Source organism: Onychomys torridus, chromosome 1 (assembly GCF_903995425.1).
Source record: "Onychomys torridus chromosome 1, mOncTor1.1, whole genome shotgun sequence".
In the NCBI taxonomy this organism is placed as follows: domain Eukaryota; kingdom Metazoa; phylum Chordata; class Mammalia; order Rodentia; family Cricetidae; genus Onychomys; species Onychomys torridus.
In genome coordinates, this window is record NC_050443.1 from 146,575,322 (window position 1) to 146,602,998 (window position 27,677).

Genomic DNA, 27,677 nt, shown 5'->3' on the forward strand with positions numbered 1-27,677 from the left:
GAATGTGCTACTTGTCAATGCTGAGCTCCCTGAGCTAAAGCAAGGCTGGGCCGAGGGAATGGACTTCCAAGCAGCACTCAGAGCATAAACATGGTTCTCAATGGGGTTTTCAGGGTCCTGGGGTACATCAGCTAGTAGTTCTCACAATTTTCTGGTGTGGTGATTTTGGGTTTTTATGTTGTTCTTAATTGCAAATTCCTATGCTTCTACAGCATTTGTGAGATAATAAGAACCCAAGGAGGTGACATGCTTGATGGGGCTGGGGGAGGGGGCTGTTGGGAACAACCTGGCTATTGACAGGGGTGCATCAACAGGGTCTTGAATCTCCAGCCTGTGAACTGTACTGAATCCTTTTCTTAAAAAGCAAGTAAGACTATACAACTATATTTGTAGTATCCTTGCATGATCACAAACGAACAGAAATGAATAAAGTGTCCACTTGACCAGGATTCATTTTAATTTAATTAAAAATTGTGTCATATCCTGGAGTCCTATTCAGCTTTAAAAAGGGAAGACATTCTGACTCATGTTGTAATGGATGTACCTTGAGAACATTATCACATCGAAGAACCCAGTTACAAGAAGACAAATGTTGTGTGGCTTCCAGGAGGATCACAGGCTAGTCAGGTTTAGCAAGATGGTGTGAGGTAGTTGCCTCGGGCCTGGGTAGGCGCAAACGAGAAGTTTCCACTAGGGGAGATGGAAAGTTCTGGGGATGGCTGGTGGTGGTACTTGAACAATGTCACGAAACTATGTACTTAGAAATGGTTCGAGTGGTCAGTTACTTGATGTGTGTTTTATCACATTAAACAGGACAAAAAGGAGGAAATTAGGAACACTTCCTCCAATGGATGAATAGCTCCAAAGTTGAACACTATAATGCCAACCTAAAATAATTTTAATTAGAAATCTGAAAAAGCAAGCACTGCCAAACACCCACCTTGGCCATAAAAAAAAAAAAAAAAATTCCCAATAAATCTCCCAGCTTTTGAATGTCTAATTTTTAGCAATAAAATTTCCTGGTGAGTCTTCCAAGAAAAACTAGTTCCAAAACACACATTTGGGTTAAATGAACTTATTGGCCTATTGCCTTAGGTTGTTCATGACAGCCAGTTGGGAACATTATCTGGTTTAATTACTACAAGAGAGCCTGAGGGAAGCCCATTTTGCAGATGAACAAACCAAGACTCAAAATGATCAAATAGCCTGTTTTTTAAAGATTGCATAGTCATGTGTAGTAGACTTTCCATTGGAACCAGACTTCGGCTGCTCAGATGGATCCACAGAGGTGGTAGGAGATCCTTCCTAGCTCCATTATTTTCTATTATATCTGAAGAATACTTACATAAAGCCAAGGCCATCTGGCTTTGCCTTCACTGGGTTTTACAAGGTGTACAACTCTAGTACAAAATGCTAGACAGGTGTTGTATTTAACCGAAGTTATTGAACTCTACCTCTGCTCAAACCCCACAGCTTGTGCAGGTGGTGAAGATGGATAGGAAGTGTGCAAGTTTCCTTCACCATTTCATTTTTCTTTATTTCCTCATTAGTAAACACTGTGGAAAATCTACCATGAGTCAGAGTGGCCTGAGAACTAGGGGTATAAAATAATTCACAGTAAAAATATTTGGGAACATTAGCAAGAAAATCCTCCTTGGGTTTCTGACCTCTGTTCTCAAGCTTTTGAGCATGGAGCCTGAGGCCACACTGTTCAGAAGCATCCTTAGCAGGCCCCTCCCACAACTGCTACTCAAAGCAAGCCAGTTCTGCAGTCTATGGTTTACCCTTCTAGCCCTTCTTAACTGTTCTCAACTACATACCTCCATAACTCCCCCTACCCCCGTCCTTCAATGTATGTCCGGAAAATACACTGTGTTTTTCTCTTCTCTTGAGTCACTTAGATTTGCTCCAAGCAGTAGCAGCAGTATTGAGGGCCCTCTTCTTATCTTCCAAAGGGGCCCTTCCTCATTAGTGTTCTTGGCTGCATTTCCTCTGCTCTGGGTTTTTCTGTTCAGACACCTGAACTTCATCAGGAGCCAGGTGCAGCCAGCCATTCCAGGGTTGGAAGAAAGGAGTCTCTCTGTCTTTGTTCAGAGACCTTGTACCTTGGCAGCCTGAAGGAGTGCTTGATGAGTGTGCAAAAAGCCCCATTTATGCCACTTTCTCCTTTCTGGATTACTTCAGTGCAAGCTGTAGTTTTACAAAGGCCAACTGACATTTTTTCAAAGTAGAAAATAAATATGTGAGTACCTCTGAATTTTTAAAAACAAGTTCTTTTGCCCTATCAGCACAGACAATGTTTATCAACAAACTGCAAGTAAACATGCTGCTGACTATTTTATTGATTTCTTTTGGGGTGTGGGCACTAGAGGCCTGCCTAACAAGATGTGCCCATGTCTTTCTTTCGGGTCCTGTCATCATTAGGGTCCCCATGTACTAGGTCTAGCTATCTCTTGGATCATGGAGAGTGTTTTCACTGGATCAGATCTGGCAGAGGAAGGCCCAGATGTGCTCTGACCAGCTTTGCGACAGTATGGTATGTTGAGAATGTCAGTGGGAAGACAGGAACTCAGGGCTCAAGCTACGTTTCCAATGTCAGTGTTCTTGGGTACCTCACACCCCTGCTCTGCACCTCTGTACCATCTCTAAGCTCATCAGGCCTTACTAGATAACATCATACCTTCACATGTCTCAACTATTTTGCTCCTGTTGGGTTATGGAGATTGGGTGGATTTGGACATGTGACATGAAGAGAGCTAGAGTTGCTCTTTATTTAGCCTTAATTTTCCTCCAACAAATAGTTACTTCGAGTCATCTATTTTGACTCCACCAATTTCTTTTTATTGAGAATGAGTGAAAAGTCCTTTGAGCTCCACCTGGATCTGTGACTTCCTCCTCCAACAGGGTACCTTCTAGATTCTCCTGCATCTGGACCACTGCCCTTGTAAAGGATGCTCTCAACCTTTTCTGCGGAAATTAGTCTTATTACTTTTTTAATGTTAATCTTACTCAACTCAATAGCAAAAACTCTCATCCAAGTTTCTCTGAAAGATCTTTACAATTTAGAGAGTATATATAAAGATGACACTTGGAGTAAATTCTTATAATCATTTGACATTATTAGATATTAATCACATAAATTCAGAAATAGACTCTCTCTAGAGGAACAAGGTACCTGCTATAATTGCCCCACTTGCCTTGGCTTGGAGGTTGCCATTTTGGATGGCAATGTGAGTTTCCTTTCTTCCTTTCTCTTGCTTATGTGAATGAGGAAATGCCAGAGACCTTCCCACCCCCTCAGCCAACCCAGTACTCCCTGCTCAGGTGCTTCTGCCAACTAATTAACACCTCCTTTGCAAGTTGTAAATTGGACAGCAGATGCCTACAAATGCAGAACCCAGCGGGGAGTCTCCTGCTTTCTCTATACATATAGTTCATGAAAGGCAGGAAGTGAAACCAAGCAGGCTGATGGGAAATACAATTTTGCCAAAATGGCCACCCCCAGATTCTTAAATAAATTTATAGACTTTTAACAAAAAATAAATTTCTCATGTTTTTCACACCTACCTGGATCCATTAAATAATATCTTTGCAACCTTCCAAAGACTGGGGCCTTGATTACTAAATCCACACCTACAGTGATATTTTATTTGTGCTGAAATGTGATTTTATTTGCATGTTAATAAAATTGCCTGGAGATCAGAAGTCACAACTAGCCATAAGCGGGAGTCAGGCGGTGGTAGCACATGCCCTTCATCCGATCGCACGGCAGGCAGTCTCTGTGGTCAAGGACACATCCAAAGCAAGGTGACCTGAACTTTTAATCCCAGTACCAACCATAGAGACCTGGAGGTCTGTATAGACAGACGGTGATGAGAAAATCATGTGGTTAAATTTAGAGGCAATGAGAAGGCAGAACAGAAAGGAAATAAAAAAGACAGGACACAAGAAGAAAGTCTCTCTCTCAGGGGAAGGATGGCAGGTAAGATGAGGTCGTCTTAGCTCTTGACTACTGCTCTGATCTCTGGGCTTTTAACTCTTTATTGGCTCTGTGTTTCTTATTTAATAAGACCATTTAGAATTTCAACTACACACACCCATGCTGGTTAGGTTTTTCTGTCTGTCTGTCTGTTTGTCAGCTCAACTTGACAAGCTAAGGAAATCTGGAAGAGGGAACCTCAAGAGAAAAAAAACAAAACAAAAAACCCTCTCCTTCAGATCATCCTGTAGACAAGTCTATGAGGCATTGTCTTGATCGAAGATTGATATGGGAGCTGGGCAGTGCCATGCCTGGGCAGGTGGTCCTGGAAGATATAAGAAAGGTAGCTGAGTCTGTGCCTGAGAGCATGTCAGTACACAGCATGACTCAATGGACTCTGCTTCAGTTCTTGCCTCTAGGTTTCTGCCTTGACTTTCTGCCTGGATTCTCCTCAATGACGGACAGTAAGCTGTAAAATGCAATCTACTCTTCCCTCCATCAGTTGCTTCTGGTCATGGTCTTCATCGCAGCGATAAGAAGCAGACTAGATAGAATAGCACCTCTTCCGGTCTCCAGCTACTCCAATCTTCCTTTCCTGTAGCTTCCAGCACTTGTCCAGACTGAAGAAGATCAAATTACTCATAGGACTACAACTTAGTCTGTGTTTCTCCAGAGGTCAGAAAATATATTTTAATGAACTTGCTGGGAGTTCATGGTCTGTCTCCTGCATGCATTTCTTTAAGACCCACCCACCTCATCCACACCACCCAGACACTTCCCTATACAAGTGACCTTCCCTATATCCAGATCTATTCCTGGCCCATTCTTATCCCAGAAGTCACCACTCCCACTTTCTCTGAAGAACATGGAAATAATTTTTGTTGGACTACAGTTCAATTCGGTTTGGTTTCATCAAAGCCCATGGATTATCTTTTCTATCCCAAACACTGGGATGTGCTCAGGACATACAATATAAGAGAAGTCATAAAGGCTCTCCAAGGAGTGCTCAAGACAGAAGCTATATAGGACAGGCAGCAAGCAGCTCTAATCCCCCGCATGGGAGTGTCCACAGACCTACACAGGGCAGAATGACTTACATCTACAACAGAGGCCAGAGCTGAGAGCCAACCGTGCTGGTCAGATTTCAGAAGGGAGAGGACCATTAGAACGGGTGGCTGGGCCTGTCTGGCATTTTTGCTTTAGTTTCTGGAGTCTAGGTCTCTGATGTGCAGCTGTCTACCCAAAATAGAAGGAAAACACAGATGTGGGTGAACCAAATCATACAGAGTGAGTGCAGATGCTGATGCTATCATATATGGAAATATATGAAAAACAACCCCCAGACTTCCATGTTCCATCATAAACTAGTTCATTTCCCTTTGGGTAGCATTTGTCTTAAGGAGGGAAAATGTCTCCTTTCTTTTTATGTATGTATACATTAATATCTACAGAGATCACTAAACATAGTCTGTTGTATATTGAAGCAAACATAGAAGGATTCTTTTCAAGACACTAGGGCTAAAACAAATTCTAGAACATTTTGGTTGTGAGCAATGGGCCAACCAGATGGAAGCAAGCACAAAGGGGATACATTGGTCCCTATGTCCTCCTTACTAAGAAGCAAGTGATGGTCTTAGCTGGGGTTCCCAAGGAGATAGTTCCTTTGTGGTTGTGGTCTATATACCTCTGTAGCTCATGCAGGTTGGCCTGACCTATCTTGAGCCCAGTGGAATTTGTCCTTTCCTTGGTTTCTAAAGTGGGGGCCCAGATCAGCAGCCTGCAGAATGGCAGGCCCTTCCCTGAGCCTCCTAAGTGGGAAGGTATGTCTCAGATCCTCATATAACTGAAGAGCATATGAAAGTTTCATTAACTACCCAGACACCTTCTTCAGACTTCACATCCACACAAAGGTCAATTCTTGACCTCTGGCTTCACAGCCACAAGAATTTTGGGTCACATACCTCCCAGTGTGCCTGCACATGTGCAAAGCTTAACAGCCAAGGGCACTGTCCCAGATCGTGTTTAGTTGTGTTACTCCCCCATCGCATATGTGCATCACACACATTTTGAGAAATTAATCAGTAGAAAATGTTTTCCCCATTAAAATTTCTTTCCCTGGCTCTTTCCCAACACACACACACACACACACACACACACACACACACACACACACACAATTTGTTCCCAACTTTTAAATAGCAGTTATTAAATAAATGAGAGCAGCAAGGGCATTTGCCAGAGAGGTCTCTGCTTCGCCCTGGAGGACTAAAGTACAAGTTAAATGACCATTCATGAATTGTAGTGAGGACTGTAGCCTCCCTTTTACCATTCATTTTAGCCTGTAACCCACCCGTGGACAATAATTGCCAGACTACTTCCTCCTGAGGGAACAAGTCTGGGATATGACAGCAGCGATGTCCCACATTCTCCTCCAGTCTAGTGAGGACTCTCCACTCAATTTAGACACACAAGGTGACACAGAAAGTATACAGTCTAATGTGTTGGCAGCAAAGTTTCCTCTCTCTTAAATGATCTCCCCAGTTTTTCCTCTTAAGGCAGTTTGTCATGTGCTCCTTGGAAAGGGAGGAGTAACAGACCAATAGCCCAGAGAAGGAGCCCAGAGCCATGCTCAGACGCTGCTGCCTGCTCTAGGTATTCAGCCGATGACTGTGGGCCTTCAGTAAAATGGTTGCACAGTGGGGCCCCAAAAGGCTTCCTAAGCAAAATACTCACAGTACCCCAACCAATGACTGTCCTTGAAGGAATGAAGCCTCACTGAGACTGCTACCACCAGAAGATAGACCAGTGTCCTAAATGGAGTAGTAGGCTGCTACAGCATCAAGTGAACAAAGCCAGACTGTGGAGAGCTAGCTATTCACAGGAACTACAAACTTCCATTAAGGTCTTCGAATAAAGGGTTGGGACTATAGTTAGTGGTGGAGCACTGACACAGCATGTGTGAGGTCCTGGGTTCAACCCCAGCACTGGAAAGGAGCACCAAATGAGCTGCAAAAGGGATTGATTTCTTAGCATTTTTATTTTGGATAAAAGCAGAGGCAAGAGCCAACACCTGACTCAAAGAGGGGGCATCACAGCACATCTGAGCCCACAGGACTCCGAACACATGGGGTCAGCTCCTGGGAGAGGCTGTCCCCTTGGCTCCCTGGTAGGAAAGCTTCTTGCTTCTTAGCAGGGAGAAGATGAGTCATAAGTTTATCTCCTTTGTTATTTGCTGCCACGTGTGTCTTAAGTATGCAACTGATTTCTTAGAATCATCACAGGCTGTAGACACACCCTTAAAAAGCCTGTTTCCTCTTTAATAATAATAATAATAATAATAATAATAATAATAATAATAATAATCCCAAATTACAGAACACTGTTGGGGGCTATGTAGAGGAATGTGGTCCCATGTGAATCCTGTGAGTCATCTTCAGAGACCCATCATGTAGCGATGAAGTGTCTCTCCTTCCCCATTGACATACACGTGACTGAAGGAAGCTCACTTTTTCGTGGGCCGTGTTGGCAACATGATCTTTAAATTGAACTGTTCCAAGCCATAGGAATCTATCTTTAATTGGGGGAGGGGAGAAGCTGATACAAACATGTTGACAAGAATAGGAAAGGCTTTGCGATGTGCAAGTTTGAGAATACGCCATTGGCAGTCTCAGGGAGAAAATGCAGCAAATAGAAAGCAGAAGTGAAGGCCAAAATATAAAGTGTGCTGGTCTCTGATGGTTTGCAGCAGAAGGTGCTGTGGTGGGGGAAACAAAGACCTGGGTTTGGAGTGGCCTGTTGAGCATGACCAGGAGCAAGAGGCTTCTCAGAATGCAGAATTAACCACACCCAGATGACCCAGGGTGCTCTCTGTGGGAAGGACTGAGCGTCTAAGCACCATGAGCAATGGAAATTCTACTCCATGCAGAAGAAAGCATGTCTGCTAAACAACTGTGCTCCATTCTGTTTCATTTGGGGATGACTAGGCACTTGGCAGGATAGTGGATTCTGCACAACTGTGGATTTCAAAATGCAAAGGACCTAGGCAAAGCTGCAAAACTGTCCCAAAACAGAACATGTCTCTAGAGACAGTTCTAGAAAATATTAACAGTATACTCCAGCAAAGGTCTTTCCCCCTTGATACCATATTGAAAATATTTTTTTAAAAACTAAATGAAGAAATAATGGATAGTTGTTAAGTACATATACATATTTTACAAATACTACCACTGATCCCTTTATCTATTATTCAACTCACAGAAATAAAACATTCCAAGTATTTACTTTTGTAGTATTTTAGATTCTTGTGTTCTTTTTGATCTTTATAACATGTCAATTAGCCTACATTTTATTTTTTCCACAGCTCATTCCTTGAGTGGGATTATAGTTAAGACTGTTAGTGACTTGCTTTTTTTAAAGTCAGTATATCCTGAGAATTATTTGTGTTGCATTTGGCCATAATTCATACCCTGTTATTGCATAAGAGGGTTCCTTTGTGTGGACAGTTCACATATGTTCCACATATGTGAATATATGAAATATTCACATATCAGTTTTGATGGCTACAATCCATGGCTTGCTTCTCATGTTTTCAATTCTTGAGATGTGGCTTTGAGTGTTCAACTTTTGGTCACATGTAAGAATTGCTCTAGGATACAAAGTGAGGAGACTTGCTGACTGGTTGTGTGTATGCACATTAATTTCATAGGTAATTTGTACCTATTTATAGTCCTCCTAACAAAGTAGAAGTGTCTTGGTTGGCTTGTCTCCTCACTGGTTTGACAGTAGGGGCCTTGAAAATGCCTTGTCCATGTGATGTAGTTAAAATTCTCTCCTGTTGATACACTTTTGCATTTGAATGATTCATGACCATCCTGAATAGCTTTCTAGAAGTCCGCTCACTGCCCATTTGAATTTCTTTTTCTAGGTGTCTATTAAAAATTTTGCCCATCCCTTGCATGTTAGTTTTCTTATGTCTTGTTTACTCTAAATACTATCATTTTGTTAGCCTCATATCCTGTGAAAAGCTTCTTCACATTTGTAGTTTTCTCTTTATTTTCTTCAGGCATCTGGAATATGTATATTATTAAAGTGAGTGAACTCAGATCTCTCTTTATGGTTCGTGCTATTTGATTTTGTTTAAATATAGTTGACTATCACAAAGTTATTCTCCATAATAAGGCTTCTTCTTTCATATTTAACTCCTGCTGAGAGTTGTAATTTTTATGTTGTGGCATGAGAAATCAATAGCTTTTCTATATTACCAATAGCAAGCCTGCTGAGAAAGAGATCACAGAGAACTGCCCCCCTTCACAATAGATTCATATATACATATAACCTAATGAAGGCAGAGAAAGGCCTCTTCAGGGAATTTTAAATCTATGGGGAAAGAGAATGAAGAAGACATTAGAAGATAAAAAACCTTCCATGTTCATAAATTGGTAGAATTAATATTGTGAAAATGACCATATAACTAAAAGCAATCTATAGATTCATTGAAATCCCAATAAAAAATTCCCATCTCTTTCTTCACAGAAATAGAAAAAAAATCCTAAAATTCATATTGAAGCACAAAAGATCCCAGAGAGCCAAAGGCATTCTTATTAAAAAGATTTCACCAGATTTCAAGCTATATTATAGAGCTATACTAATAAAAACAGCATGACACTGGCACAAAAGGGAAAAAGAACAGACATGTAGACTGATGGAATAAAATAGAAAACTCAAACATGAGTGCACAATTATCCATCAGATCATTGACAACAAGGCCAAAAATACATACTGGAGGAAAGAGCATCTTCAACAAATGGTGCTGGGAAAACTGGATGCCCACCTATAGAAGAATGAAGTCAGATCCATATCTATAACTGTACAAAAGTCACCTCCAAATGGAGCGAAGATTTCAAAGGGATCAGGGTGAAGCCTGAAATGCTGAAACTTCTGGAAGATGAGGGTCCCATTCTAATTTTCCCAGCACCATTTAATGTCATCTTGTCTGCACTGAGTCCACATGTTTCTATGTATGTGTAAGTCTGTTTCTTGGATCGCTTCCTTTCTTTTCTGTGCAAACACTCTACTGTAATGGTTCTTACGATTCAAGAAGGTGCTAATCACAGCCCCCAATGACTCCCTCCCTCTCATTACTCGCTTCCCTTCATTTTTCCTCCTCCTTACCCTTTGTCTGCCTGCCTTCCTCCTCCCCTCCTCCACTTCTTTCCCCTTTTCTCCTTTCTTCAAGATTTCATCACTGGAGTCAGCAAAGCCCCTTCTCCTATATACACCTACAAAGAGTTGTTGGGATTTTAAAATTCGGGTTGTGATGAAGACAGAGATCAATTTTGTGATAACAGAGTACTCTGATTTCCAAGCCTTCTCACCCATAGGACATGGCATTTATTTCTCTGTATTTAGATTCTTTTTAGTCACTTGGAAGAAAATCGTATCATTTCTCCATTAAAATCTTTCCACACTGAGTCAAAAGTAATCCTAGGCCCTTCATGTCACTTAAAATACCAGTGAAAAAGATATGATAATTTCTTATTTATTTATTCTGTATATAGTGTTCTTCCTGCTTGTATGTCTGCACACCAGAAGAGGGCACCAGATCTCATTGTAGATGGTTGGGAGCCACCATCTGGTTGCTGGGAATTGAACTCAGGACCTCCTCAAGAGCAGCCAGTGCTCTTAACCTCTGAGCCATCTCTCTAGCCCCTGAAATGATATTTTCTACCTGTGTCCTGGCTAGTGAAATGTAACCTACTTATTCCCATTGATTTTTTATATGGACTTCATATAAAACACTTAATTCATTCTAATAATTTCTATGTGTTTTTAATTCTAATAATTTCTGTACCTATCCTTTGAGGCTTTTTCTGAAGTTAGTAATATTTCAAAATAATGAAACTCATTCATCTTTTCTAAGTCAAGGTTTATACCTCAAAACAACTACCACCGTCTACTGACAGAGGGTAGAGTCAATTATATTCTCTTGTTTGTAGCACACTTTATTATTGACCGTTTGGTCCTTTATTGATTTATATATTCTTGTCTGCATACTCTAATTCTTTCTTCCTTTCTCTTACAAACACCCAATCTAATGTGTTGCAAATGTGCATGTATTTGCATAGGTAAATATGTTTTGCATTAATATAAATGGCTTACTTTTACTTTGTCTTCTTTCTTCAGAATTTTGTAGAAAAGATTTCTTTATTTTCCTATGTGAATGTTTTGACCTACTTCCTTCAATTATCACAGGTAGAAATTGCTGCTGCTGGTGGGGTGGTATTGCTTCTCTTAGGGACAAAAGGGAATTCAATGTCTCTGCTGTGCTGTGGCTGAGTGCCTGATGCAGCTTAAGGGAGGAAGGAGGTCTTTCTGGCTGCTGGTTTCTGAGATGTCAGTCCATCGTGGTGGGGAGGGTGTGACAGTGCCAGCAGATCAGTTCACACAGAGGGTACCCAGGAAACAGAGAAAAGACATACAGAACTGGGCAGCGCAAGACAGAGCCCCAAGGCCATCTCCTTTGGGATCTACCTCTGTCTAGGCTCAACCTTCTCTCTTTCACCCTCCCATGAGAGTGATTGCCTATGAGTCTAGCAAGGTATTAATCCATTCATTAGACCATAGCCCTCCTGATCTAATTGTCAGCACAGACACACCCAAGAGCTATTTATTACTAATTTCTTAATCCAGTCAAGTTGATGAAGCTGTGTACCATATCTACCTGTTAACTGACAATGCTGTTACTTCTGTAACCAATGGTTCCAGCATGGGACTCTGCCACCTTCATATGAAACTGTGGAGAAATACAAGCATAATTTCCATACTTTCTTCAACCCTGGGCATTGGGAAAGAACTTGTGATAGGAAGTATCCATTGGTTTAAGGTAAGGCATCCAAAATATGTCAAGCCAACTGGCTATCACCAAGGCTCACTTTTATAAATTTCCTCTGTCTGAACCCAGAAAAACCTATGAATTCTATGCTTGTATTCCATATCATCTTTGGTACTTGGGTACACCAACACAAGCTTACCTACTGTAGTACATCTTTGCTAAAAGTGTCATGGTTTCTGCTCCATCTATCGATTTTAATTTCTGTAAGTGGAATCCCAAAATCTATAAATAACATAAAACTAAAGCAATACAAGCCAAGTTATCAGTTGTTACCTGGCATATTTTAAATCCATAATATTTATACAAGTATATTATCACAAACATACATATTTATTAGTTACTTATATATAAGGCATTATTTGTCCCATCATATTTATCATCAGTGATACCTAATAAAAACTAAGATTGGTGCATCAACTTTCATTTGGTAATTTTTTATTGCTGTATTTTGTGTCTAGTTAAGTCTTTTTATTTTCCATGATTTCATTGAGTCCCCTATAGTGAAAGTCTCTTTTCATTAATCTGTTCTGAGAGAGTCTCTGCCTTGAAGTGGTAGACGGAATGCATTATACCTATTGTAATAATTGTTATTTATGGATACACTTTTGTCAGCATTCTTAACATTTTCCAGTTATTACAACTCCCGTCATGCTTTTTGTTTCTCTTCCTTCATTCCCAATCTCCTTCCCAGTGTGATGCTGTGTTGGTCCTCTTGCCTGCAGTGTTGCTGAGCAGAAGGCTGAGGGTATTTTGACGTTCAGATGGCTTCTTGGGGGATAAAGATGTATTTTCATTTTTTGGTTTTATGTGTGCATGTCTGTTTGTGGTTACATGACCATAAGTGCAGGTGCCCATGGAGGTCACAGAGTGACCTGAAGCTGGAATTAAAGGTGATTATGAGCCAGTTAACATGGATGCTGGGAACACACTGGCCTTCTGGGAGAGCAGTACATGCTCTTAACAGCTGAGCCATCTCTCCAGCCCCAGAGCTGATCTTTTTGACAGCATAAGAATTTTTAAAATCTAAACTTTTTACTCAATTCTGAGGAAACTGTCTCTTTTTTTTCCTTCAAGTCTTTTTCTAATTTTGTTTTCATCTCCTAGACTGTCTAGATCAATGGTTCTCAACCTACAGGTTGCAACCCCTTTGGGGGTCAAATGACCCTTTCACAGGGGTCACCTAAGACCATTGGAAAACACAGATGTTTATATTATGATTCATAATATTAGTGAAATTACACTTATGAAGTAGGAACAAAAATAATTCTATGGATGGGGGTCACCACACCATGAGCAACTGTATTAAAGGGTCTCAGTGTTAGGAAGAGAATCACTGGTCTAGATTGTGCATGTTTATTATTAGGACACAGTTATTTTCATGTTTCTTTTCTATTTTCTTCTATCTTCTCCAAGTTACCAATGTAATCTTTAATTTTATGAACAATTTTTTTTTTCTGGTTTCATCCCTCTTTCTGTATCTTTTGTCAAGTATGACATTTTCTGTAGTTAATGTTTTCACACCATTATTTTCATTAATTTTTTGTTATTGTTCCATATGGGCAATTTATTTCCTCATTTCTGTAAATATTTTAGCTAGCTTTATTTAAAAAATATTTTTTGCCTGTTATTTTCTTCGTTAATTTTTTTCATTTATTTTACATACCAACCACAGTTTCCCTTCCTTCCTCTTTTCCTGTTCCCTCCCCATACCTCTCTTCTACCTCTCCCCATCCATTCTTCTTCCATCTCCCTTCAGAAAGGAGCAGGCCTCCCTTGGGAGTCAACAAAGCATGGCAAGTCAAGACGAAGCAGGGCCCAGCTCCTCCCCTGCATCAAGGTTGGTCAAGGTAATCCAGCATGGGAAATGGGTTTCCAAGAGCCAGCTCAAGCGCCAGGGACAGGTCCTGACCCCACTTCTAGAAGTCCCACAAATAGACCAAGCCACACAACTGTCACACACATGCAGAGGGCCTAGGATGGTCCCATGCAGACTCTCTAGCTGTTAGTCCTGAGTTATTGAGCTCCTATGAGCTCAGGTCAGCTGTCTCTGACAGGTTCCCCTGTCATGACCTTGACCCCCTGGCTTGTACAAACCTTCTTCTTACTGCTGGTGGGAGTGCAAACTTGTACAGCCACTTTGGAAATAAGTATGATAGTTTTTCAGAAAAGTGGGAATCAATCTACCTCAAGACCCAGTTATACCAATCTTTGGCATATACCCAAAGAATGCTCAACTATGTTCATAGCAGTGTTATTTGTGATAGCCAGAACCTGGAAACAACCTAAATGCCTCTGAACTGAAGAATGGATAAAGAAAATGTGGTACAGTTACACAATGGAGTATTACTCCATTATCATGAAATTTGCAGGCAAATGGATAGAAATAGAAAATAATCACCCTGAGTTAGATAATCCAGACCCAGAAAGACACACATGGTTTGTACTCACTCATAAGTGGATATTAGCTATACAATAAAGGATAACCAGGCTACAATCCACAGCCCTTGAAAAGCCAGGTAACAAGGAGGGCCCAAAGAGAGACACATGGATTGCCCTGGGAAAGGGAAATAGAAGAGATTTCCTGGGTAAACTGGAGGCAGAGGGGAGGGATGGAGGTATGGGAACATGAGGGGTTGGATTGGGTGGTTTTGGGGGTGGGGTGGATGGGGAGGATAATGAAAGAGAATCCTTGATGGGTGGAGTATTTGGGGGTTAGGGAGAAATCTGGTGCAAGGGAAACTCCCAGGAATCCACAAGGATGTCCCCAGCTAAGACTCCTAGCAATAGTGGACAGGGTGCCTGAACTGGCCTCCTATAATCATATTGGTGACTACCCTAACTGTCATCAGAGAGCCTCCATCCAGTAACTGATGGAAGCAGATGCGAGCTCCAGGAGTCCTGTTTTCCATGTTCTAATGTTTCATTTCAAATGGTGTATGTTAGTTTGTGGTACTATACAGGAGGTTATTTTAGCACAAGAGATCTCCTGTGTATTGTAGCATATTTTAAGGTGTGTTTCATTTGTTTATGCTGTGGAACATTTGTTTTAATGATGCAAAGATGTGTTGCATTCTTTTATGTTGCATTTGTTTAACTCTGTGAAGCTGTGATATTTTTGCCTGTCTTTATAAAACAATGGATGGTACAATAAAGAGCTTGATGGCCAATAGTGAGGCAGGATAAAGAATAGGTAGGGCTGGCAGGGAGAGAGAATAAACAGAAGAAATTTGGGAAGGAAAGAAAAAAAGAGCAAGAGAAGGAGAGGAAGATGCTAAGGGTCAGCCACAGAGCCACCATGGAACAAGAGTGAAAGGAAGATTTACAGGAGAAAAGGAAAAAGCCCAAAGGCAAAAGGTAGACAGGATGATCTAAGAAAAGCTGGCAAGAAATAAGCCAAGCTAAGGCCAGGTATTTATAATTAAGAATAAACCTCCATGTGTGATTTATTTGGGAGCTGGGTGGCAGGCCCCCCAAAAGAGCAAAAGCAACCAACAATATTTTGGTGTTCCAATGTGAGGCTATAGAAAGCTGAACAACACCTGGGGGCCATTAACTTTACTTGGCAGTGACTACCCTAGTCTTCCTCAGTGTGAGGAGGAAAAGAACAAGGGGTATGAAGTTTGCATACAGCACCATAGCACTTCTGTTGACTTATGGCTCTTCACCATTTTACAAAACAACCCTTTCCCAAGGGTTTTAACTTTAACTCTATACAGGACCCTGACCTGTGTTTAGCTTCCTGAGGCTGCCCTGAAGAGATTTAGGTAGGAGTTGGAGAGAGATGTGAAGAACTCTGGCCAACTGGTTCCTTCAGTAGTCTGCATCAATCCTCATCTTAATGGGACTGCTCTACCACTGTCTATGACCCAGCACTGGAGAAAAGCAATTAGCAGCTGGTTTCTGATTAAAAAGATAGGCAAGCTTGGCCCTAGAGCAATGTAAAATGACAAGCAACAGCCAGCTTGGTGTCATAACTGTCTCTTCATACATGGTGAACCTTCCTCAGGGTCTTGGTAACCTTCCTCCCACACTGACTCACATTCCATATGTTGCTAGTTTGACACTAACTTTAGAATTCTCTGGAGTTCCTTGGAGTTTCAGATGGCTTCACTATTTCCATAACCCACATTTCCCTCTTACTTTAAATTTCTACAGATTTGCTTTTGATGTGAGGACCCAGCAGCTCACAGTAGTCACCTATTAAGACAGGGAGCCTTTGTTTCCTCCACTGTGATTCCACTGTGCTGTGTAGAAGCATCGATGCTATGTGTTCTTTTCACTATGTTACCATAGATCGGTGGTTCTCAACCTTCCTCAGGCTGGGACCCTTTAATTCAGTTCCTTGTGCTATGATGACTCACGACCATAAAATTATTTCATTGCTACTTCACATATATAAATTTGCCACTATTATGAATCATAATGTAAATATCTGATATGTGACCCTCAAAGGGGTCATGACTCACAGGTTGAGAACGGCCATAGTAGGTAAGTAAGAATTTGCTACTACAGCTCATTATGGGAATATTTTACAATGTGATTTTTGACTCACCAGAAAAATTAATAATGATTAAGGAGACAATTTGTCTCTGGACAAACCTAGGAACTTGTGGGACTCATAAGAGTAAAATTTGGAATGACACTGTATATTCTCAGAAATAAGCATCAGCTTAATGGAATGCTGTTGGATGAGATAAATTTGATGGATGGGAATTGAAAAGCTCATTGGAAGGACCATGCAAAATTCCTGAGATGTTAATAAGTGTAAAAAGAAGTAGCGCATGGATAGTTATCTAGTCAGGAATATCACAATAACTAACAGGTAATAGAACTGGGAAAATGCAAACAAATGGCATATTCATTGCTCTCACCCTTGACACTCCAAGTATTGTCAGCCCCATCCTGGTGCTCCCAGTGTGATGATTCTCTGGAAATAATGCACAGGAAGAGAAGCCATGACAAGAGTGAGCTGGTGCACTGTGTGGTGGCCTTTGGGGAAATCTCACAGATTATGACTCGAGTCTGAGTTACTGCCTCTCCAAAGAGCATTAAGACAGCAAAATCAGGCTGAGAACTCAGGGTTTCAATGACAGCCCAGGCAAGTCAGGGCTTGATAAGAGTCCTGAAGGCTAGGTCGTTATCCATCTACTCTATGTGGCAAACCTAGATCCAGAATCCATCATGATCCTGGCTCTCTGAGTGTCCAGATCCACAAGACTGCTATAGACACCCTTAGGATGCATTCCAGGCTCATAGATACCCTGGATTCCTCTCTCTCACTGTGGGGAACCCTGTTAGCTAAAACACTAAGTGCTGGGGCTGATTAGACTATGGCTGACTGCCTGGGCCAAGTCAGGTGCCCCAGAACCCTTTCTTTGTGGATTTGAAGTCCAGACAGATATGATGTCTATCTAAACCTATGTCTTTATCTACAGCTCCATGTATGCATCCATTTCTACATACATGTACATGTATACACAGGGAACAGCTGCTTGGTTCTTTCTTTTTTTATATTAGTTAAGCCTAGCAGCATAGGATGACGAGCATCATTTGCCAGATACACAGATCAGAGAAACAGGAGGTAAGTCTGCTGGGAGAGAGGACTAGATGCAGGTCAGTGCAAGGAGCAATGGGAGCAAGGAGAGGGAAGGAGAGGGAAGGAGAAGACTCAGAGAGTGCACACTGGAATATGGATGCTCCATTTCTGATCACTCATCACACCTGCACTGTCTTGTTATCAACGCTCTTTTCAATACACACAAACGCAAGTTGGCTTGTGTGTCTTAGGAATCAGAGCTGCTTTTAGTCTGGTGTGCAGAATTTCTTTCATATTCTGTCAGCTTGGCTTTTCCCCCAGTATACTGTCCTGATATGGACATCTGGGGTCATGTGACTAGGGGAGTATGCCTGGGCACTGTCCTGGTGGCTGCAGGCTCCCCTGCTTACAGGACTGTCACAGCTCCTGGGCTTCAGGATGCCATGTCTTCGGAGCTCTCTTCCACCTGCCTGAGAGAAGGCAGTACAGAGAGAAAGCTGTCACAGTCTGCTTCTATCATCTTGGTGAGTCACAGAGCTGACTGCCAGGTTAAATGGGGCTGGCTACAAAGTCCCTTGTGGCTAAGAAAGGTAAGTGGCACATTTCATACAAACTCTTCCATGAAAACACCTGGACTGAAGAGGAAAAGGACCCAGTGGGGGAAATAAACCATGGATCCTAGAGAAAATGTGGCGACTGGAAGGCAAAATGATGCCACAAATACATGTCTGAGCAGCATGCATCATCCACTCAAACTCCTTGAGTTTTATAGTTGTGGAATGAGAGTATTTTCTTCAATATTTACTAAGTAGAGCCCCCAAGAAAGTTAGGGTATAATCCTCACCGAGTAGAGTGCCTGAGGGTCTCAGTGGGTAAGTAATTTGCTTATATACGGTAAAGATGGATGAATTCTGAGGTCATCTCACTCTGGAGCTGAAGCTTCTGTCACAAATGACCTGGTGGCAGTCACCCATCTAAAGCCCAGTCTCTGGCCTCCCAGACCAGCACTCTTCACATCTCACCACACTGCCCTGTCTGGTGTAGTTTCTGTGGGGCAGTGATCTTCGGCCAGTTGAGTCAAGGCCCAGCCAGGTTGTCTAAGACCTCCTGCAAAATGGAGAATGGAGCCGATAAGCCTTGCCTCCACCAGAAGCAGTAAGTGTTTGCAATGATAATTCATTGTGGCCGTGCTGAGCTCCCAGAAGGAACAGGTACAGAGTAAACCACCACAGATTGATCTTATAGCCGTAAAGTGGATGAGCCACCAGCATTTCAGTTACACTGTGACACCCCAAGGGGGCACCTGGATTGCACACTCTACAGCCACAGAGCTCTGAATTTCTCAGACAGCCCCAGGGGCCTGGAGCACAAATGGTTCTCATCCACCGTGGACCCTTGGCCTCACATATAAACTGCCAGGGGATGAGATTCTGGCTCTTTGAAAAATGTAAGCAGAGGACAGCAGAAGAATCATGAAGAGAGAAGATTTGAAGTTGATGATAGAAGGCCCAGCTGTGTGTCTGAGTCACACAAATGTGTCCCACAGAATCGCAGAGAGACAGCTAGCTTAGCATGCCATGCCCATTGCAGTCTGGGGAAGGGACATTCCAGAAAAGAACTCTTTGGTTGCGTGTTTGTGCTAGATACTCAGTAAACAAAAAGACTGAGTTGTGCACACGTTCCAGGTACTCTGGATGAGGATGTGGTCTACAGATGTTGAGTGTTGATATTAGGGTATCAGCAAACCAGAAAGGACCCTAATTACAAATAACAGTACATGTTTTATCTGAAGAACTATTAGACTACAGCAAATATTCAGTGTGCCATTGGTTGTCTGGAAACTATCAAGGTGTTCAAGTACTCTGACAATTTCTTGGTGGATTTTTGTAGACTTTAGAAATGGTACCACATTTTTTTTCTCCTACTACTAGGGGTTATTAAGACTAAGGCCCTAAGGCTTATCCCAAGCTTGCTAATATTTATAAAATGTGGGGTAAATTTGCAACTTAAAAATAATCCAAATTGGGCTATCCAAATTTATTCAATAAAAATGTTTTATCTTAATATACTTTACAAACACCCTGCAAGGACACATGTTATACTTAGCTTTCCATCACTGTGGAAAATACCTGAGAGAATTACCTTAGAGAGGGAAGAGTTTATCTTGACCCATAATTCCCATGGTTCTAGACTGTGGTCAGTTGGCTCCATTGTTTGGGGGTCTGTGGTGAAGCAGAACATTGTGTATGTGGGTGGGAGGTGGGGGTGGGTTTTGGGGGTAGGGACAAAGCTGATAATCTCAGTGGCAGGAAGAAAAGAGAAAAGAGGTAGAACATGGGTCCTGTCTTAGGGTCTCTACTGCTGTGATAAACATCAGGACCAAAGTCACTTGTGGGAGGGAAGGGTTTATGTAGTTTATACTTCTAGATCATAGCCTATCACTGAAGGAAGTCAGGACAGGAACTCAGACATCCTGCTGTCTTATAGAACCCAAGACCACACGCTAATGGGTGGCCCTCCCCAACTCCCATACCAATCACTGATTAAGAAAATGCCTTACTCATCCTAATGAAGTCTCCAAATAATGAGGAAGACCAGATCCCAAATGGCCATCTCCTGTCACCAAATGAAGCTTCCAGTACTGGGACCTGGGTTATATCCTTTTGAATTGTTGGCCAAAGTGGTCCCATGGAAGTCTCCAAACAACTTGGATCATTGGCAAGACAATAGGTTGCTGACCACAAACTGAGAGCAAGGCCCCATTGCTTAAGACAACACCCACATAACTCACTGAACATGGAGAGACCAAACTGGTGCCTACATAGAACCTTCACCCCAATGTTCAAGTGTCTTTTGTATGGCAAATGTACTTTGCGGACTACCAAAGTAGAAAGGTAAGCACCAACCAAGCCACAAACCTCTGACCTACAATCTGTCCTGCCTGCAAGATATGCTAGGGCAATGGTGGCACAAACTTGTGGGAGCAACCAACCAATATCTGATTTGACTTAAAACCCACTCCATGAGATGGAACCCATACTCAACACTGCTTGAGTGATCAAGAAACAGAGACAAGATAGTCAAGAGACCTAAGTAAAACCAAATACTACTGGTCTTAAAAAAATAAAAAATAAAAAATAATAAGATAACCCCTAATGATATTCTGCTACACTCATAGATTGGGGCCCGATTCAGCCATCATCAGAGAGGTTTCTTCCTTCAGCAAATGAGAACAAATACAGAGATCCACAGACAGAAATTATGCAGAGAGAGAGAGACAGACAGACAGACACTTTGGAACACACAGCTCTAAATGAGATGTCTCCATCAAATCTCTCCCCTCAGAGCTCAGGGAAACCCATGGAAGAGGAGCCAGGAGTACAGGAGACAGAGGGGATGGAGGACACCAGGAGAACAAGTCCCTCTGAATCAACTGACAAGGCTCATAGGAACTCAGAGATCGAAGCAGCAAGTGTAGAGCCTACGTGGGTCTTCACCAGGTCTGGAGAGCCCCCTGGTTTAGAACAGTACGCCAAGATAATGATCTACAAAGATCCTTGGAGACCAATAAATCGTTAGGCCAATTTGAAAACTCATAGAAACTGTTTTATTTCAATTGTATTTGACCTCAGATAAAAATAAACAGTAATGATCATTACAGGCCTGCCTACAGCCCCATCTTCTGGGTGCATTTTTCTCAGTCGAGTCTCTGTCCTCTTCAATGACTCCAGCCAACATAAAACTAGCCAGAATAATTACCTTGACACACAAACACTTCACTGTTAAGCCACAATCTTTCCTTTCTTATTCATCCCTAAGACCACACATTAATAAAGACGTCACAATATAAAACACTTTACAAAGTTAAAAAGTCCTAGAACCTTTAAAAATTCAGACACTTAAAAATTCCATCCCTTTAAAATACCCAGGCTCTTTTAAAATCAAAAGACTTTGAAAATCTAATGTCTCTCTACTGTGAGCATTGAGCTCCTGTAACAAAAAAGTAAGTTAAATACTTTCTTACTTCAAAAAGGAAGAAATAGCAGTCACAATCGATTCAAAGTAAAACCACTCCAACTGTGTAAATAACTCAGTGTCTGGGATCTACTCACGATCTTACCAGCTCCTCCAAAAGGCTTGGGTCAAGTCTCTGGCTCCACCCCCTGCAATACACACAACTTGTCTTCTAGGCTCAGGCCAGCTCCACCCAATGGCTGTTGCTGTTCTAGGTGGCCATCCCATGGTATTGGCATCTCCAAAATGCTGGGGTCTCCTGCTGTAACTGTATTGCACTTTCACCAATAGCTTCCTCTGGGCTCTCTTCATGGTTCTAAGCATCAACCTCCATTACCCCTTCAATCTTGGGCCTTCAACTGCCACTGAGGCTGCACCTTCATCCATGGCCTCTTCTGGTTTCTCACAGTGCCAAGCCTCAGCAGCTCTCTATGACCTCTTCATGCCTTTAAAACCAGTACCACCTGGGAGACTCTTACACTATCACGTTCAGCTGCCAGAAGGAGGTACAACCTTGCCCAACACAGCTTGTGTGTGCTGACTCAGAGGAAACACTTACTAGGAGATTTCACCTCAATGATGCTGGTCTCTTCTTAATCACCACTAATTTCTCAGCTCCAGCTGATCAGCATCCATTGTCCCAGCAAAGCAAACGTTTCACATTAGTGGTTCTGGCCTCTTGTTAACCACAGCTGATTCTTTGGCTGCTGTTGACCAGACACCATAGATTCTTCACACAAATGGTCCCATGGAGTCTTTGCTTCCCTCTGAAACGTCACAAGCCAGGCCTCCATCCTCCACACTCCTCTCTACATTCTTATCTCCCTAGAGTCTACAGAACAACTCACCAAGCTTTGAGTTTCTGAATTTTTGGTTCCAAAGTCCTTCCATAATCCTCCAAAAGACCTAATGGGGTCTGTCACAGCAACACTGGGACCAATTTATGTCCTAGCCAGGGTTTCTATTGCTATGATGAAACACCATGACCAAAGTAACTTGGGAAGAAAAGGGCTTAATTTACATTTTTACAGCATAGTCCATCAACGAAGGAAGTCAGAACAGGACCTCAAACAGAGCAGGAACCTGTAGCCAAAAGCTGATGCAGAGATCATCAAAGGACACTGCTTACCAGCTTGCTCCTTACTGCTTCCTCAGCCTGCTTTCTTATAGAATCCAGGACCACCAGCTAAAGGGTGGCCCCACCCACAATGGGCTGGGCCATCCCACACCAATCACTAATTAAGAAAATGTTCTGCAGGCTTGTCTACAGCCCTACCTCATGGAAGCATTTTTCTCAATTGAGAATCCTTCTTCTCAGATCGCTCTAGCTTGTCTCAAGTTGACACACAACCAGCATAGGTCCTAACCTTCCCTTGGAGGGCACCCCAACCTATGGCTTGACTTCCATCTAGTGGTCCCCACCTGCTAAGGTTCCATCATTTTCCAGCAGTGCCATAATCTGGGAAGCAAGCCTTTAACAAGCTTCCAACGTAGAGAGCGAGGTTTTCTTTTTAACAATGAAAGCCTCTTTAGAACTCAGGGCTAGAACATAACGGTATCATGAGAACCAGAGCCAGGCCTTTTCTGCTTGTACCATCACTACTGTCTTCCAACAATGGCCATTTCTAACCCTGAAGACCCTTCATACTTACTGACACTCCACACCCGTTCTGTTCCATCCTTGATCTCACCCATAACCACTTCCTGTAAGTTCCTTAGGCTTCTAGATGCACATGCTAGAGACTTGATCCACCCTGGAGAGGACAGATTGGAGAATGAAGCCAGTACTGGCCACGGAAGTAGCACGGGACTGTTTGGATGGGGATTTCTCAGGATTGTAGGTACCTGGAGTGAGTCCAGAAGGGAAAGAAAACTAGGTTTTACATCCTTTTGACCATGGGAACATCCCACTGTAACGGGTGAAGTAGAGGCCCTAGTGGAGCCCAGTGACACAGACAATCTAGCACAGGAGACTTCTTGCTGTTGCTGGAGGTGCTACTATATCTTTCAATGGTGCAAAGGAGCTGAAGAAGCTTTTGTGAGCCAGGAGATGAGCAGAGCTTTCATGGACTTTGTAGGCACCACCTTTGGAGGATTTTGTTCAGGTTCACTCAGTCAATTCATTTCCTCAGCACTTCTGATGTCAGAAGTACAGTGTTGGCCAGAGTCTCTCCATAAGTGATCACTCCACTTGGGTTGCAGGATCAGTGATTTTTTTAAAGAGGGCAATAGCCCTTCAGAGAGTGCCATCCACCTGGGTCTTTGTCAGATAATCTGTGTGATCATTGCTGGAGAGATGAACTACATCTCATCTGAAGAAGAACTGCATTTATTCAGATCAGTCTAATTGAAGAGCTACATGGGCTGCAAAGCACGCAAGCCACAGAAAACAAGCTCTGTCTAACCCCCAAGCCGGCACCCTTTCTAGATGCCCCTGGGAGGACAAAGAGGTCTTCCTCATATTCAGGGAACAGCCTCACCCTTGTTCCTATGGAGGCCTATGCTATGGCAGCCGCAGGGGTAACTGCTCAGATTCTGAAATCCCAGGGACTGTGAGTGTTCCCACAAAGCTGGATGGCAGATGGCACAGAGAGGCTGAGGCAGGAGTGACATCAAAACCGTGTGTTGAGGGCTGGGGATGAGATGCAGCAGCAGCATTTGCCATGCATGTGGGAGGCTCTGGTTTAGGTCCTGGCACTAAAGAGCCAATGTGTGTACCAAGCAGGGTCGGGGACACTACTTTCCTCCAGTGCCTTACAAAGGGGGCACCATGCCAAGTTGTTCAGATTCCCTAGTTGCCTGGGGTGTAGATAGTAGATTGGACAGCACTAATTCATTTCAGGTCCTCCTCTGCTTGACAGTTCTTCAGAAGGACCCTAGCCTTTGAGCCAGCAAGATGGAGATGACCAAGAGCCTCTTCCCAGGGTGCCCTTCAGCCTAGCTAATTCCACACAGCATGGAACCCTTCTACTGGATAGGAGCAATCTTTGTTTTTGTTTTTTGTTTTTTGTTTGTTTGTTTGGTTGGTTGGTTGGTTTTTCGAGACAGGGCTTCTCTGTGTAGCTTTGCGCCTTTCCTGCAACTCACTCTGTAGCCCAGGCTGGCCTCAAACTCACAGAGATCCACCTGGCTTTGCCTCCTGAGTGCTAGGATTAAAGGTGTGCACCACCACTGCCCAGCAGGAGCAATCTTTGTATGGGAATATCCCAAAAGGATGACAGAGCTTCTGCAGACTTAATTGATATCACACTCTGATGCCACCCCCTGCCCTGCCCAATTTGGCCTCTGCACTGTTCCTTTCTCCAGGGTACTATGTCAATAATCTTTTACATTTCCAGCCCTGCCTCAGTATGTGTGTTCCAGGGGAACTCACTTCCTGCAAACCCCCATACTTGGCAGGCAAACAGAACAGACCATTTGAAGTCAGTCCACTTGGAAATGGCACCAAGACAACTGATAGTCATGTTTTATTTTCTTGCATTATCATTTGCTCCCAACTTACATGTGGTGTTGGGTCTCAAGTTCAGAAAACAACTGTTACAGGAACGGAGGAAATACAAACAAATTCCTAACCTTGCACCTGTTGGGATCAGGTGAGTTTAACACTGCTTGAGTTTTCCCTGGTTCTTCAACCGCTCCCTTGTGCCACCAGTATCTTTCTTTCCTTTGTCTTCCATCCTTTTCCTCTCTTAGTACCTAAAGAGCAGAGCAAGCACAGCTTTCCATTGTGTAGTCTGCCTGAACCACCTTCCCATTGCTTCCTCAGCTGCTTATCACCTCCTTCTCAGAAAGCCAGGGGCCATTTACAGGAACCATTTCCACCTATCAAGATCAGCCACTGCTCCACCACGGGAGACTCAACTCCCACTCACTCAGAGAGTGGGGGGTCCTTCCAAAGAGCATCCCAAGAACACTGGCCAAACAGAGCTATTTTGCAATTTTATTGTCTGCTGGGTATCTTAAGAAGTGTTCTGCCTACTCTATCACTGTATTAAAGTGGTTAAGCTGTGCAAAACATCCATTTAGCACTTTAAGTATACAATTCAGTAGGTACACATTCATAATATTGTACGCTATACATTATCCACCCACAGAACATCTTCATCTTCTCAAATAGAAATTCTGCACATGTTAAAGAGTAGCTCTCCATTGCCCTCCCCCCCTCATACCTGGTAAGTGCTATTCTACTGTCTCTGATTTGACAATGCTAGGTACCTCCAATTACAAGCACCCTACAGCATTTGTCCTTTTGTGTCTGAATTATTTCACTTAGCAGAATGTCTCTGAGGCGAGACCATGCTTTAATGTGTTTCCTAACTTCCTTCAGTTTTAAGGCTGGACAGTATTCCATTGTGTGCATATAACAGGTTTCATTTACCCATCTGCTGTTAGGTGTTTTAGAATGTTTTCACCTTTTGCATCTTCTGCACAAGGCTACCATGAACATTAGTAAACATACAGTCGTGCACCACTAATGACAATGATGTCCTCTGAGAACTGCAGTTAGGTGCATTTGACCTTGTGTCAACATCACAGAATGCACTTACACAGACCTAGATGGTAAAGGTCAGTCACTCCACATGGCCTTGGGATGCAGTCAAGAGACACATTGGTTGCATGAGATCACTGCCACAGAAACAGCACATTTATAGTGAAATTTGAAATTAGTAGAAAGTGTACACTCTAAAACAATAGGAAATATAGCAAATACATAAGCAAGTCAGTCATTCATTGTCCAGTATAATTTATGCTGCATGATGATATGCACTATGCTGTTATTTGATGAGTTTTATTTACATTAGTATCACCACAAACTGGTGGGTAACTCTTGCATTATGACCTCAGCTGGCCATAGCAAACTAGGCAATACGAGTCTGTGAGTTTCATTTGAACCTCACGAGACTACCCTTGGGCAAGGGGCCTGCCGTTGATCAAACCATCCTCTGCTGTGCATGGCTGCAGCTGAGTCCCTGATTTCAATCCTTTTGACTTAAAAGTGGAGGTGCTGAGTCAGAGGAAGAGTGGAGGTGCCGAGTCAGAGGGTAATGACAAGCCTGACTTGTTAACTGTTTCCACAGTACTAACCAGTCGCTTTCTGGGGGAAAGGGTTGCTTTCTTGTTTTACAAACTGTGTGATGTCCGGATTCTCTCTTGGACAGTCACAGTGCACATTTACCGAAGTGAAGGCTTTGAGTGGTCCTGCAGGCAGGTCAAAGCGACCGTGACCCATCATCTGTAAATTCCATAGTGATCTCATGTTTGTAGAGTAAGTGGGAACGTGCCACCTGATGCTGGTAGGGGAGTCCAGCAGGCTGCTGTGGAAAGGGCTGTAGCTGTGGAGTCTTGGAAGAATCATTCTGAGCAGAGAAGGGGCTATCTCCATCTCTCCAGGCAGCATGCTGAATAATTTCCCTCCCCAGTGGAAGGCCTATTCATCCTTCAGGACTAGTTCCCACACCCCTATTTCTCACAGGCAATTCCAACTTCTTTCCTGAGGCAGGAATTAGGTGGCGCCCCTCTGTGAGCTCTCCAGTGTCTGCCTCCACCCTGTCAGAGCTGTCAACTGTAGCCTGCACAAACAGCCACCTGGAGAACTTACTAAACATTTGGGTACCTTCAACTTGCTAGAATTTCTACTCAGCTCTGTGCTATGTATTTGGTGCTTCTAAAATGCACATTTTCCCTATTACTTAAAACAGTACATTAATTTTATTTACTGAGTTTGCTTGTGTGTGGGGAGTGTCACAGTGTACCTGTGGAGGTCAAGTAACAATGCTTTGGAGTCTTCTCTTTCTACCATGTATATTCAGGTATTGACTGCACTTATCAGACTTGCTGGACCCATAAAACATGGATTTAAAAAAAAAATCCTGGGCAGTATTTTCTATGGCTGATTCTTATGATCTTTAGTTCTTTGAAGATGAGCTATCTCATTTTATATACAGTTGGCATACAATAAAAGAATGAGTGAACACACAAGCCAGGTGGTGGTGGCACACACCTTTAATCCCACCACTTGGGAGGCTCAGGTAGGTAGATCTCTGTGAGTTTGAGGTCAGGCACCAAAACTACACAGAGAAACCCTGTCTTGAAAAACCCAAACCCAAACCAAACAAACAAAAAAGAATGAACACATGAATGAGTGAAGTTACCTGTTTCCTCTTCTGTAAAATGAGCTGATCAGCAGCTCTTTCATCTCCCCCCCCCCCCCCCGCCTATATTTTTCATTCAACAATGAAAACTGAGTTATTTTGCCC